This window comes from Cheilinus undulatus, linkage group 22, assembly GCF_018320785.1.
Source record: "Cheilinus undulatus linkage group 22, ASM1832078v1, whole genome shotgun sequence".
Classification (NCBI taxonomy): Eukaryota; Metazoa; Chordata; class Actinopteri; order Labriformes; family Labridae; genus Cheilinus; species Cheilinus undulatus.
Window position 1 is genome coordinate 18,548,662 of NC_054886.1, and position 13,457 is coordinate 18,562,118.

At 38.0% G+C, this 13,457-nt stretch overlaps 1 long non-coding RNA gene across 1 annotated transcript in view; it reads left to right on the forward strand.

Moving 5' to 3' along the window:
- The window catches only part of LOC121504523, a 228,488-nt gene that overhangs the window by 123,191 nt on the left and 91,840 nt on the right, over window positions 1–13,457 (forward strand). Inside the window, exon 3 of the long non-coding RNA XR_005991473.1 lies at window positions 8,862–8,953. This is a non-coding gene — a long non-coding RNA (uncharacterized LOC121504523). The remainder of the gene's footprint in view (window positions 1–8,861; window positions 8,954–13,457) is intronic.

Below are 13,457 nucleotides of genomic sequence, written 5' to 3' on the forward strand. Positions count from 1 at the left end.
TCTCCTTATCATTTACAAGGACAGGAATCAAGGAAACGAGAATGAAGCATACATGGTTAATATTAGCCTCTTAACTAATTTTAGCCTAAAATACAATAAAACAGGCTAGTTAGGCTACATGATGTTAGTGTTGCTATCAAAGTATCAACTTTAACCTTTAACGTTGACATCAAGTAATTCTGTTACAGTTATCCATTAAATAGTCATTGTAGTGCCACTTTAGCTCAACGTCAGTAAGAATTCAGGAGGACCACAACTGAAATTCCATTCATTAACTACAGGCTAGGCTTCAAAGAAGTAAATAAATCCAGGAGAATATCACATGTATTTCATTTATATAAATCACTGATTCCAGTCTCTGTGACATGTCATTTTTATGAAGGCATCATAAACAGTTCAATAAAAGATGCTGACATTTACCAATGCATCACTCTGGTATAGATATAATCTGCCACATATGTTGAGATATAATCTGAAGGAAAAAAACAGGTAAACAGTGATCCCTTTTTAGATCACTTAAGACTTACATCATTTGAAAGGTAGGGTGAAGATGCAGAACAAACATATACAGAAATAAACAGAAACATTTAATGTAAGAAGAAGCTGTAAGAAAAACTGGTTCTTCTCTTCCTATCTTTCTTCTCCTATCATTTTTTTCCTCTTTAGTATCAAATTTCTGTGTGCTCAGAGCTGAATGTTAGCTAATTATTTTTGTATCTTTCACTATGGCTAGAGGCACTATCAGAGTTATATGCATGCAGCAGAGATAAGGGCTTATTGGCAGAGTGAAGCAGACGATTTTTAATCATAAATATGAGCAGCTCTGCTCATCAAAGTACCACTGACTGTAGTTAGTCTAATCTGGGCTTTCCAAACTCACCCTTCTGCCTATGTTAAACCAACCTGATTTCATGTCTTCCCCTCTTCCAACCTCCATCACTCATTTTTGTTTCCTCTCCCACCTCCACTGTATATTTTTGTGTTTTAACCAGTACAGGTTCTAACCAGCATTGCTGATGGCTCCCTTGAAATTGCTGCTTAATTCAAAGCTGTTTTAAGTTTATTTAACCAACCTTAAGAAATTATTCAGGCAGCTTTCATTTAATTAAAGTACACATAGGAAACAACAGCATTTGGACAAAGGGAGAAAACAGTGTTTAATAGTTTCTCAAAGGCTCAAAGCTAAGCTTTAAGGGAGCAAGGATATGTTTCCTCTAGGCTTTCTTGTAATGTCGGAGGTCAGATTAGGCTTGTTTTGTGTTTTCATATCTTTAAAGTGTTTTAAAGCTTGTCTGAGAGAAAAGGCGAAAAGGCAGAGTTAAAGCAGAAAAGACAAAGAGCTGCTCAACTTTCTCTGAACTTTCAGCCGCCTTTGCATACTGTAAATGATAAAGAAATGATGACACAATCAGGAAGTGTTACAGTTGTGCTTGTTTCCAGCTGTCATCCTGCAGCCATTGTGTGATTGCTTTTTAAAACAACCATTGCTTCTGTGCAAAAACAATCTAGCTTGAAATTAATATAATCAGCCTCTCAAATAGGATGCCTCTTATTTTACAAATTAATGACTAATGGTATCTGAAACCCAGGCCTGCCCACAGAATTGTCTGGGCACCTGAATGGGTGCCCCCCCAATTGTTATTTTTTTGAGAGCAATGTATATTTATTGGATCAGTAGCAATGGTGCAAGCATCCTGGCTAAGAGTTACTTCCTTTTTTTCATATTGACCACATTATTGTCACTTGCAAAATGTTGCTACTTCTGAACCTTTTCACTACTTCTGCCACTCATTTTTGCCACTTTTAACCTTTTTTCACCATTTTTGCCACTTTTTCACCGCTTTAACCAAATTTGACCAAATTTGTACTGCTTTTCATCCATTTTACTGCCTACTTTTACCTCCGCCAAGAAGGTTATGTGATCGGCAGGGTTTGTTAGTTAGTTTGTTAGTTTGTTAGCAACATCACTCAAAAACTTATGGACGGATTTTGATGAAATTTTCAGGAAACGCCAGAAATGGCGTAAGGAAAAACTGATTAGATTTTGGGAGTGATCCAAATCACCTACTGGATCCAGGAATTTTTTGAAGGATTCTGTACTATTGGGAGATAGGACTAATGGCGGAGGTCTGTGCTCTCTGAGTGCTTTTCTAGTTGCTACTTTTTTCCTCTCTTAATCCCTATTTGCTGCTTCATACCTTTTTTGCATCTTTTAACCAATTTTGTCACTCTTTAACCACATTTCACTTTTTATTTCCTCCAATTTTGCCACTTGTAACCCATTTTGCCACTTTGTAACTGCTTTATATTATTTTTACTGCCCATTTTCCTTTTCATAACCAATATTTGCTGCTTCACACCCTTTTGCCTCTTTTAACCAATTTTGCCACTCATTACACCTTATTTTTTAACATTTTTTGCCTCTTATAACCCATTTTTTCACTCTTTAACAGCTTTTCACAATTTATAGCATCCATTTTTACCACTTACAGCCATTTTTTGCCATTTTAAGCCAATTTATGCAACTTTTGACCCATTTTTGCCAATTTTTGCCTTTATTCTGCAATAATTTAATGAGGTTTCCCTTATGTTATTACAGTTACTTCTACTTAATTCTTAACCTTGCATGGCAGATAGATATGCTTGTTTCCATTTTTCTCACTAGCAAATCCATCTTGCAAATCGTTTGGGCCCGGTTAGAAAGTAACAGGACCAATCAGTGGCAGAGGGTGGCATTTCTTAGTTAAAAGAAGGACAAAGAACAGCAGTGAGTTGTTTTCTTTTCTAAAAAGACAAAAGTTGTGTACTTATGTGTCTACAGTCGCCATGGTTCGCGTTATGCAGTTCTATATGGAGTTTTCTCCTTCGGTTGGGGCGCAGGTCGATAACGGCTGTGCCACGTGTTTTGTTACTCTGATTGGCCCGTAAAGATGTGACAGACAGAACGTTCATCCAATCACCCTCCGAGGTTTTTATCAAAGGCTCTGCCCTTTCTCAAACGCTGTGTATGACAGGTTTATCAGATGGATGTGTGAAATGAATCCATCTGGCATGCCAGGTTAATTAATTCTCTGGTGTCCTGACGTTTTTGCATATCATAGCTTAGCTATGAAGTCTGATATTAGTTTAATGTGCCTATCCACATTGGTAACATTACCAAAAGAAGGTAATTCTGTTTCAAGAAAATGGGTTTGCATTTCAAAACTGCTATATTGTACTACAGCATAAACAAATGAAATTCATTTTTTCCTTCTTGATAAGAGTGGTTATTATTTAGGTTAAAAATTAAACATGGTTATCACAGATTAACTTTATAGTGGACCATGATTTTGCTGACCTCCATGGGCCCATGTCTCCTTTATCCCCCCTTATGGACTGCCTTGCTGAAACCCTACTTAAATGTGAAAAGTTCCCTTGCTGTCATTCAGACATATGCATCTGAGCCCAAATTAACAGCCTCTACTGAATATTGACTTGAAGTAGAATACATTATTGCTCAGTTAAACCATTAAAGTGACTACAGTACTTCATGTCATATCACTTCTTTCCTTTCTTAGCTTTATGGCTGGTTTTCACACTGGAGGGCATAGGCATCAAACTTAATCATCTGTTATACTGAACTGTCTGCATGATGAAGACACATGCACTTTTCAAACGTATTCAACCGCATTTACTTTCATACTGTCTGAGTCATTGTATAATATTGTTTTTCTTATTACGAGGGTCATTATTTAAGGGACAAGAAACACATTCTTTATATTTATTCAGAATGCAATTTTACGACAGGTAGTTTGGAGACATAAAAAGTTAATTCCAATTAACTTTGAAGTACTTTTTGTATTACATTTTGGAAAATCAGAGGAACTCAAATAATGTCATTTAATTCTGTTGATCTTTAAATATTTTATACACTAAGTTTGTAGAAGAGTAAGAAGTCTGCATATTGACCAACCTTGATATATGTTTGGCTAAAAGTTTGTGAGGAGTTTTAAGCAACAAAGTTATGTCGTTTCATTAAGCAACCCCTCATTCCCTCTGTCTCTACCAAGTGAAATTAATACTTATGTCTCTTTATGACTTTTCAAAGCTAATGAGGATGATTAGCGACAAGACTGATTATTTCTACAGTATATAGTTATTAGGGCCCAAGCACTAACCTCGGAGTGATGACCCTATTAAAACTGAGGGAATTGTTATCATCTCACTTAATCTTCCAGCAAATAAATAGCTAATTTTGAGTCCTAAACAGACCTGACACCTCCCACAAAATTGTTCCCTAGTGGAAATGTATGTATTTTACTACTTTCATACAAGGGGCCCCAAAAAGGAGAAGGGGACTGGATAAGAGCTACATGCATGAAAATCATTTTACACATGTGTCATGGTGAGCTAAATAAAGTCTCTAGGGACCATCCTCTAAAATGTACAAGAAATGCACTATAAATATGTTTTGGTCAAATTTGGCGTTTTTGGCCGATTCATAAGCTTACCTTTTTTTCACATTCCCAGGGAATTTCATTGGATTGACTCCATATTTTTTGGCTCATTCTAGACAAGTTGGAGATCAAAAGTTATCAAAAACTTGAGTTTCCACTATGGTATGGGGATATTACCAGGGGTCGAAGTTTGAAGACTGTCTGCTTTTTTGTTGTGTTTCATGTCAACTTCACACGTATTGACCCTACATACATCCATGCATTAATATCATTACTTTCACAGAGCCCCCTTCTGACAGTTGGACATTTCCTCCTCTGAATTTTCATTTTACCTCAAAACCAACGTTAATCATTCAGCCCCCCAAATCATTCAACCTAGGCTTATGATTATCAGTCTGCATATGGATAACAACAGACCTATAAAAAAAAACTCTTAGACCCATACCCAACTCCCAAGTCCACCAGCTTCTTCTCAATTTTAGAAGGCATTTTGAAGGAGCAAAATGACTTTAATCTGTCATAACTCTTGAATTCACTGTATTCACTATATTCTTCAACAGTCTCTTGCAACACAACAGAATGACAATAAACATGCCTACATACAAAGATCTCATATAGCACCTCCTTAAGGAGACAGGAAGTGACACAAATGGGTCATATCCTCGTTCCTCTTACTGGGCTTAACATATTTAGCTCTGATTCAGAAAGAAAGGCCTCAATAATTGTTCACAACATAACCAAGTTTCATTTAGGGGTGTCTCACTGGCTTTTAGAGATATTCATTGGAAATTTTGGGAATAACCAGTTTGAAAATTTCACAAGAGTTTGAGAAATTTATTTGACTGGTTGGGGAATTTGGAAATTTTCAGCAATTTTCATATATATTTGGGAAAAATATAAGAAATACTTGGGGAATTTGCTTTGAATTTTTGGGGTATTTTCACAGAAACTTGAGAAATTTATGTTGAAATTTTGAGATTCTGAATTCAATAAATATATTTATGAATTTTTGGGGAATTTGATATGTTTTGGGGGTGGAATTAGCTTTGAGCATTTGGGGTATTCGAAATTTTTCAGGAATTTTCATGGCTTTTTAAATGGATTTCTTAGGCTTTATGATAAAATTTCACTGAAGCATTTTGGGATACCTTCTGTTTGATAGTTTAAAAAAATGTGATTTAATTTCTTTGAAATTTTAGGAAATTTATGCGGATTTTGGAAAGAAAAGTTTCCAAGAACTTCAGAACTTCAAATGGAACTTTTACTCATGGTTATCCTGAACAAATCCTTGTGGTCAATCCCCAAAATAATGAGAAAAAATGACTTTGACTGAAGATCCCCAAAAACTGATCAACTGGTCGAACCCACAGCCAAAACAGGTGCTCTAAAACCTATCCAGAGCTGTATTTTCTGCAGAAGCAGGACCTTCGGGATATTTATGGGCAAAGTTTTTTTGTTGAAACTAATTCCAATGCAAAGAAAAGGCTGAGTCTTTAAATTCATCAAGACCTACTGATCCAAAATAAGTGGGAGAAACTATAAAAACATTCCAATCAAAAGCTCAGGTGTTGTTGAAATGTTAATAGATAATGCTAAATAATTTCTTCAAGTTTGATGGTCAGGTCTGCCATGATAGTGTCTTTACATGTTAAGTTGACACATAAAGGCATTGAAAGGTTACCTTGTCTTGGTTAAAGTCAAGTTGTCAAGACAAAGACTTCCCAAATTGTCGTAATTGTTACCTGATCATCGAAACAACTCTGGTGCACAGAATGACCCTGTGGTTCTCACCAATCTACCACTGTGTTTGTCCTCTAGGGCACAAAGGAAGGGTGCTGTGATTTGTCCTACTCTTGCTTCTACTTTCTGAAGCATTTCTTACTGTATAGCCAGGTCAGGCAGCTAGAAAGGCTGACTCACAGTGGGTATGCACATCTTGATATAAAAATCAGTCATTGAGTCCATGGAGTTGCTAACATTCAAATAAACAGCGTCAGACACATTTCCTCTGCTTGTATGTACACCATGTAATTGCAGTCTTGCAAGATGTCATTACTGTTGTTTAGAGGATTACAATGCAACACTTCTTGTCTCATTTCACTTGTGGTTGTTGGCCGTCTTGTCTTAATGATAATTACTTTGTTAGCCAGGAAGAGTGATGTAAAGAAAGGGTCCATGATGACATTCTTCTCTTTTCTGTGAAACACTTAGAATTAGATTCAGCACCACACGATCTTGCACTGGTGGAACAGACACTTTCCTTGTAGAGGAAATGTGTTCAGTTTTTAATTGGTGTCCCAAATGTGATGCCAATTTTTTTTCATCCTACGTGTGTTGGTTAGACATCGAAATGTCATTTGGTAAAAAAAAAAAAAATTCTAGAATTTTTTGTCCTGGCTTGTAACAGCAAATGTGCTTCTGCACAATTTACAAGAGAATTTTCTGCTAAAATTAAAAATGTAAAAACTGCATGATCAACCTCTAAACATGATGAAGGAATGTCCCCTATGGCATGAAGCATGTGACAGTTAAAGAGTTTGGTTTACAAATTAGGCACAGTTTTGGAAGGGAGTCTCAGCACACTTTTTCAAGTCATGATTCATACACATAACCAGAGAATGATTCCACATCACAACTCTAAACAGCAAAAACGAGAGTGTTGATATCTCAGAGTTGATTTTAACTCCCAAAGTGTGATTTTAACTCCATTCAAAGTAAAATAGTCTTGTGGGACTTGTTTGACAACGCAACTCTGTAAAAAACCAGTTGATCATAGCTCTGCCCATTGTAATTTCAAATCAGAGGGGATATGTGGGTGGAGTTTCCCCATCATGCCCTTGGGCAGAGTGTATAGATGTGTTTTGATGTTTCCTGTTGTACAGTGATCCTTTCCAGGGTTCTTTTGGTCGTGTTTTTAGGTGGATTATTTTTGCACCCTGGGTGAAGTGATCCACTGAGTTTGGATCATTTTTCTTTTATAATGTGCTGAAAGGCCTTTAAGCCCAAAAATGAGGCAAAAATCTGGAAAAATGCAGTCTCAGTGATTTTATTTACAGTAAAAGAAAAAAGTTCAGCAATATGCACAGTGCAGGACTGGATTAAAAAACTTGCAAAATGTGAAAAAAGAATCTGAGTTCAACACAATCCCACTGTGCCTTTGCGCCTCTGTACATATGCATTTTTTCTGAAAATGTTTGAGAAACTGCATAGCTCCTACTCCAACCACCACCTCAACTCATAAGGCCTACATTCTCCTCTTTAATCGAAATGTACCAAGACAATGTCTATATATCAGTCAACTATCTATGATAAACTTCTGCTTAATAATTTAGCATCAAAGTAAACATTGCAAGAAATTAAGTTTGTAAGATTACTTTAAAGGTGCATTTCCTTTGAAAGTAAAAAAACACCCCTCCACCTCTACCACACTTGGCGCCTTCCACCCAGCACACCCCTACATAAGCCTATGGTAGCGTCTGCTCTGCTTGGCCATTCCTGATTGTGAAAGTGGAACACAGGTGATCAAATAAATACATTTTCATACGTTTATCAATGAATAAAAATGTAAGCTAAAACTGCTCGTAGAATTCTTTAAGTTAGTGCAGTTCTTGACTGAGTTTTTCATGTTTGTAAGAGGCTTTTCAAACAGGAGCCTCAGTAGCATGTGGATGAACCATACACACTCTGGATTGTCTGGGTATAAAGCCATTGGCCATATTGTTCTGCAAACCTTGACCACAAATCTGAAGACAGCCCATGGTTCCTAAGTGCTTACAGGGTGAGGAAATGGTCGTCTTGGGTTGTCATCTTCATGGAACGCCAACTTTATGGCCAGTCTCTGACATCTGACATATTTGGAACTTGACCTTCAGTTTGAAAATGATATTAGGGCTCTCCGAATAATGCTGCTCCTTTGTTTTGTGGAATGCCTTGAATTTGCCCTATTGCATGAGCCCTATCCAGATCCATCAAACATGGCAACCAATTCTTGGAGCAGACTGGCCACTGTAGCAGCGCTCATGCTTACAGGTGCTGACAATCAGGCATATATGATATATTTTATTTCAGTATTTCGTTGGTAGCACTGATGCTGGATCATTACCTAACACAAGTAAAAGTCTTGGGGTCTCCTGCATTGCCGTTTAGGCTAAAGGCGGTGCTGCTGCCATCACAGATCGGCCACACATTATAACAAATGCACTCAAAAGCTTAAAAATACTTTGATTAATGCTTTATTCTGGTGTCGAGACTGATTTATTTCTTCACAAAAATAGTTGTGTTGCAGCAAATTTTGGAAATCATGAAATTTTGAGTAACTGTTGCATTTTAACTGTTTATCCAATTTATTCACTTTTCATACGATCACATGCTCAGTTTTTCCTCCATTATTTGAGTTTAATACCTTGCACTGATGTTGTTGTATAGGACAGAGCTGCTGTGCTGGGAAAAAGGACACACATCCCTCTGCTGTTGTTTCTGCTCCGTTGAGTTAACATCACCACTGTCGCCATGGGTCTGTGAGTAACTTGTATCTAGTCTTCTACTACAGTGAACCACCTGTTTATGAGAAATAATGGCTAAGGTAGAAGAACAGAGGTTGAAAGGGTACTTTTAGAGGAGCTGAGTTTGAGTCTGATTTGAGACATAATTTTTTTTTAAATCAATAATGTTCAATAATGATTGTGGCCCGAGGAAAGATGGCATAATCTATTTTATGGGCTTATAACTTGGTGTTTTAAAGACTTCTTTATTTATGACATGTCTACTTAGTGGAACATCCGTGGGCGGTCAAGTAAAATATTTGGCAAAGGAGGATTATGGAGGTACAGCAAGCTTGAGTGTGGAAGATAAAGACATTAGAGAAGGGGAAGGAAAAAGCTTCCTCAAATGCGTTTATTTTCCTGAGCTTACATATATGCATTGTTAGTTTGGTGGAGGTCAAATTAGGTATTGGGATTTTTCCATTGTTTATGCAGCTGTATGTGACTATATTGAAGCACATTGTATTAAAAAATCCTATTGAAACAGAGAAAAGGCAGAGCATCTGCAGCCTATTCACCCATGCAGGCGTTTTGATTATTTCTTCTTCTTTCAAAACATATCCTGGGCATCAAAAAGCGATTATAAATAGGCTGTAGTTCACACTCAAAACAAAAGTAGACAGATATTGTTGAGTTTGAAAACCTCCAGCAGTTCTGCATCTCCAGCCAAGCCTATTAACAAATATGATTGTAGTGATAGTGCATGAACTCCTGCTCACCTTCCTGCTTGTCACTAAAAACCTATTCATTGGCAGCGGCTGCAGATAGCACCCACACACACTCTGAAGTACACACACATGCACTCACACACTCATCTATGGCTCCCGTGAATCCACAGGAATTGGTAATGACACGATCCATCTCTAACCAATTTCCAATTCAGCTGTGGGAAATGAGATAGGATGGTAATGGGATCTCATTGATCTGAGTTTGCTCTCATGTTTATGCTCCATAAGTATGGAAGTCATTTCTAATGTTCTTCCCCACATTGGAGCTTTTTGCATGCTGCCATATTTGTGTTAGGCTTTATACAGCTTTAGTTTAATGGCAAACCCAACACATGAAATACACCTTATTCAACATCAGTCTAAGTTTCAAGGCCTGCACATCTGGACACTGCAGCATTACTCCATTCTTCTTTGCAAAGCAGTAGCTCTTTTCAAGTCCAGCCACAAATTCTCTATTGGATTGAGGTCCAGAACATTCACTTTGTCTTTGAACCATTTCTGTGTTGCTTTCACTGTATGCTTCGGGCCATTATCTTGCTGGAAAATAAACCTTTACCCAAGCTGTAGTTCTCTATCAGACTGAATAAGATTTTCCTCCAGGATTTTCCTATAATTTGCTGCATTCATTTTACCCTCTACCTTTACAAGCCTTCTAGGATTGGCTGCCAAGAAGCATCCCTACAGCATGATGCTGCCACCACCTTGCTTTACAGTGGGGATGGTGTGTTTGTGGGGATTTGCAGTGTTTGGTAATCACCAAACATAGTGTTGTATCTTCCAAAAAACATCATTTTGATCACATCAGACCAAGAATTTTCTTCCACTTGTCCATGGCGTCTCACATATGCCTTCTGGCAAACTCTTGTTCAGATCAGTTTGAGTTTCATCAGCAGTGGCTTTCTCTTTGCCTCTCTCCCATAAAACTTTGACTGGTGAAGAACCCTGGGAACAGTTCTTGTATGTAGAGTCTCTCCCAGCTCAGCTGCTGAAGCTTGTGACTCCTTTGGAGTAGTCATAGTTGTTTTGGTGGCCTCTGTTCCTAGTCTCCTTCTTGCATCGTCACTCAGTTTGTGAGGACCGTCTGATCTAGGCAGATTTACACATGTGCCATATTCCTTCCATTTCTTGATGATGGATTTAGCTGGTGCTAGCTTGTCACTAATGTGTCTGATATGCACAAGTCATGTGGGTCAGAAGACTTTAATAGTAGAACGTCATACCAACCTTTATCTTATTGTGCAGTATGCAGTATATTTAGTCTATAGCACTTATGAATTGCTTCTTGTCTAGTCAGAATAACGAGTTCGAGTTGACTGCACTGGCTTCCTGAGGACAGATTTTAAATTCCACTCCTCATTCATAAAGCACTTGGCACAAGGTACCCAGACCCCTCAGGTCCCCTGGGATGGTTTACTCACTGTTCCCAGGACCCGAACCTAGAAGGGTGAGAAAGCTTTTAGTTTCTATGGTTCTAAACTGTGGCACAAACTATCAAAGAACCTGAGGCTTTCTACATCTGTTAGCACCTTTAAAACAGGTATTAAAACATTTTTATTTACTGCTGGATTTCAATAACTTCAGTCTCCTCTTGGCTCCTTGACTCTTTTAATTCATTCAGTATTATTTTAATTGAATCAGTTTTGCAAGCACTAACTTTTTTTTTCTCTTATTATTGTGGCATCTGTGTGTGAACAGTGCTCTATAAATAAACCTGTTTGGTTTAACTAACCTTTCTTCAGCCATTGGTATATGCAGGAATACCATCTGTGGAGAGTGCAAAAGAGGTGTAATGTGTCATCTGTAGTTCATGGAGTATCATGAAGTGAATATACCTTTTTTCTTGGTTTCTTTCCCAGATATCTACAAAGAGGCACACTTCCAATATGACAAATAATTGCATATTAAAAGGAAGTCTTGACCTGGAACACCTTGACTGATTTGCAAGGCCATATGTTTTAAACTTTTCTTGTAAGGTGACCTTGAGTGCTTTGAAAGGCGCCAATAAATAAAATGCATTATTATATCAATGTTCGACAACAAAGGATGGGTGAAGAGACTGTTGTGAGGGGCATCCCAAGCATCTTTAATAATCCTTCAAACACAGGTATTTTTGCTCTCAATGCACGCTAGTTGTGCTGTCATCCTTTCTAGTCGAGTACTGCTACGATGCCACTGAATAATGTTGATTGCAATGCAGTGTTTCAAGTTGGCTGTGCACTGAAGGAGCAGAGTGCTTTGGTGGGGATTTTTTCAAAGTCTGTTCTCCCTCAGTTTGCGATAATGAGAAAGCTGCATTTAAATACAAAGCAAAGTGAACTTTTGGCTCCCTTTGATCACTCAAGTGGTTTTTCATTCTGTGTCTTTTGGCCACAAACAGCCACTGGACGAGTGCCACCGCCGATGTTTGCTGTGACAACAAGCAGCAGCTCTGTTTGAGACAGCGGAGACAAACTTTCTCCCAAACTTCATCCAGACCATCTCTTCTTTGTTTATGACTGTGTATTTGAAGAACTATAACTACAAATAAACAGAAATTTTCTCAACTATTGAAACATTTTAAACTTGAGGAGTATGGACTTTGTCTCACTTTGCCAGAACAAAATCTGGAGGCTGTACACTGCTTTCCACATTATTAAGCAAATGACATTTTTCTCTTATTTTCCCAAATATTAATGCAAATGACAGAGTATTTTTCAAGTCATCAGCCGTTAGAGCATAATTCAAATGTTTTTGAACAAACTTAATAATGATAACCGTTATTTTTTAAAAAAAAAGAAAAACCTCAAAATGCACTGTTCCACATTATTAAGCACAACAGAGTTTTTAATCATTTTATTGGTTGTAAAGAACTGAAAATGGTCATTTGTTGAATTGGCAGCATTAGGAGGTCATATTTACTGAAATCAAAAGCTATTTTAATCAAAAACATCTTAACAGGCCAAGTTCCATGTTAAAATAGGAGCCCCTCTTTGATATCACCTTCACTATCTTTGCATCCATTGAACTTGTGAGTTTTTGGAGAGTTTCTGCTTGAATTTCTTTGCAGGATGTCAGAATACCTTCCCAGAGCTGCAGTTTTGATGTGAACTGCCTCTCACCCTCATAGATCTTTAGTTTAAGGATGCTCCAAAGGTTCTCAATAGGGTTAAGGTCAGGGGAGGATGGAGGCCACACCATGAGTTTCTCTCCTTTTATGCCCATAGCAGCCAATGACACAGAGCTATTCTTTGCAGTATGAGATGGTGCATTGTCATGCATGAAGAAAATTTTGCTACAGAAGGAACTGCTCTTCTTTTTTTGCTATGGAAGAAAGTAGTCAGTCAGAAACTCTTTATATTTTGTTGAGGTCATTTTCACACCTTCAGGGACCCTAAAGGGGCCTACCAGCTCTCTCCTCATGAATCCGGCCCAAAACATGACTCCGCCACTTCCTTGCTGACGTCTCAGCCTTGTTGCGACATGGTGGCCATCCACCAACCATCCGTACTCCTCCATCTGGACCATCCAGGGTTGCACAGCACTCAACAGTCAACAAGACTGTTTGAAAATGAGTCTTCATGTATTTCTGGGCCCACTGCAACTGTTTCTGCTTGTGAGCATTGGATTGGGCGGCCGAATAGTAGATTGATGCATGACTGCAAGCCTCTGGAGGATCCTACACCTTGAGGTTGGTGGGACTCCAGAGGCACCAGCAGCTTCAAATACCTTTGCTGCTTTGTAATGGCATTTTAGCATCTGCTCTCTTAATCTGA